This window comes from Frankliniella occidentalis, unplaced genomic scaffold (assembly GCF_000697945.3).
Source record: "Frankliniella occidentalis isolate FOCC.00 unplaced genomic scaffold, Focc_3.1 Scaffold655, whole genome shotgun sequence".
Taxonomy (NCBI): domain Eukaryota; kingdom Metazoa; phylum Arthropoda; class Insecta; order Thysanoptera; family Thripidae; genus Frankliniella; species Frankliniella occidentalis.
The window spans coordinates 13,855-16,536 of record NW_026267770.1 but is presented as its reverse complement, the minus strand read 5'-3'; positions in this window follow the sequence as shown (position 1 = coordinate 16,536).

Sequence of the window (2,682 nt, the reverse complement as noted above, 5' to 3'; positions counted from 1 at the left end):
GAACTTTCTTCCTTAAAACATAGAAAATAAAATTATCTTGCATAAAATTAAATGTTCTTTTATACAAAACAACATAAATTAAATTCAGTCAAAAACTTAAGAAAAATATTAAACTTTGTATCATACAAAATAGAACTTAAATTTTCTTTTACAAGCATGGTATAAATTAAATAGAATTCAGAAAAATACTTCACACAGAGTCCTTCAGGCGTGCCTTCTCCCAATCACAGAGTTCAACACTTGCTGAAAGTGCTTCGGTGTGAGGCGTAGCCCGGGTGGAAGGAACTTAACATTGAACTATAGCTGCAGTGAAAATTCTGTTAACAACCGTTCTTAATGTCAAGTGAAAGCGGTGTTCACTAAGAGGTACTGCTTGAGTTAAGCAAAAGTTCACTGTCAAAGTTCGATTAAGTTCACAAGAAGTTCACAAGAAGTGAAGAGTTCGCTAAAAGTATACTAAAAGTATAACGAAACTACTAGTTTTTTACAAAGTTAACTTTTTCCGGAAGTTTTGGGGTACTTTTCGGGACTTTTCTTATACTTGAACTATACTTTCAAAAATACTTCACAGTTAATTGCTAGGGCTGTTTTATTACATCAAAATGTCAACTATCAACTTCACCCACACCCCACACCCCCAAAAAAAACTTTTTTTTCTTTTATTTTGATTCCCTTTTTCTTCCCCTTCTTATTCGTATTCTTTCTTGAGATGTTTAGTTGATTATGTACTCGGCTGCCAGCTGGAGTTGAACCTGGGACCTTGGACCTGTGAACACACACATTAGACCACTCGGCTAATCAGCCGACGTAGCCGTTGGGCGTCTCCTGCCAGGGCATATGGCAGAGCCTCCGCTGAACCGTAGCCAATGGCTCAGTATACTTTAAGTGTTAAGTGTACTTTACGTGTACTTTTGGTGTAGTTTTGGTGTAGTTTCTATAAACCGCGCCATTAGAATGCATATACTCGGGAGCTCAGCATAGATTCGTGCATTTCGTTATGCATTGAAGTGTTGCCTCTATCTCCTTCACATGATTGTGTGCTTTTGAGAACGACGTTAAGTTGGGTTTGTCGACTGCAACACACGAACCGTGTGGTCACCCAGGTTAGGGCCAGACTGCACACTAAGCTATGGGCGCGAACTGATCGAGATGGGAAATCCCCTTGGGATCCCAAACACGCAGCTAGCGGTAGTTTGGCACATCCCGTAAGCAGGATGGGGTTTGGGAACACCTGGTAGGGGTATGCATAGTTTTCAAAACGTAAGAACAGGTCAGGTGGCTAAAAATTCAACTGTAAAAATCACTTAATGAACATAAAATGTATGCGTTTAGTACTTTTAGTGATAAATTTTAAACTATACAATTATTTTAACCGTAGAAATTTATTCAAAGTGTGTTAAATGTTACAAGTTCACCGTACCCCAAACAGTACATAGTTGTCAACTATTTAAAGTGCTCATAGATAACTAAATGTCAACATCAAAGTACATGATATCTTCATTGAAAGAGTTTTTTAAAAAGTAAACATCGAACTACATTCAAAGTTCACGGAAACTTCACTGGAAAGTATTCTGACCAATAAAGAACTATGTGCAGTTTAATCTTTACTAAAACTACACTCTCTGTGTAGTTCCGTAGTTAACTTTTTAGTATACCTGAAAATGTATACTTTAAAGTTAACTTTTAGTTAATTCCCTTCCACCCGGGAGGTAGTTGAATTATCATCCATTATTTCCCCTGCTGTAGAGAAAAATCTCTCGCTGGGTACACCCAGAAAAATGCTATCTTGAGACAAGAGATTTATGATTGTTTCAAGTATATTTTGTACTCGGGGTGGCACAAGTACAAAATAGACTTAGGTCAGGTCAAGATTGATCTTACATATCTTGCTCTTGACCGAAGTAAAAAAAAATCTTGTTCCAATGTGCAGATACGATTGAAAACAAATATTTTGAGCTTGCAAAGAAAGGAATAAGACAGTGGAATATACTCTTGATGAAGTTTCTTGGCCATATACTAGCAAAATAGACTTCAACGAAGTGGTCTTGGAAAGCGAAAACTATTCTTGTGCTCACATTAGTACAAAAAACACTTGCCATTTACTCTTGAACTGACAAGTCTCCTCTAAGAAATAAATAACATTTTCATCGAGGGGGTAAAAACTTGCGTAATAGTCTACACCAGATCCAAGTGTGCGAAATTCGTTGCTCGGAAGTGGCGCGAATGCCGATTTCGACTATGGCCTGGGTGTGTTGATGGATCAATCCGGTCACTTCCCCACCAAAAAACTTCATTCAGATATCAAAGAAATAGAGAGAAACTGAGACCGCCCAAAAATCGTCCTCCGCCATCTTAGATTCTTCCGGCACATATGCCCTACAGCCTAAACGGTACGTCGCACAACCTTGTGAATAGTACCACTGAGTTCGTAGGGTGCGACTTCGGGGGGATCTAATTTAGTGAAAAAATCGCTAGGACCTACCCTTAGCCAAGTTCATTCAACAGACCCCCCCCCAAGTTGGCAAAGTCTTTATTAACCATAACAACAGCAAAAGACTAGTGTCACATAGGAACTTTCTTCCTTAAAACATAGAAAATAAAATTATCTTGCATGAAATTAAATGTTCTTTTATTCAAAACAACATGAATTAAATTCAGTCAAAAACTTAAGAGAAATATAAA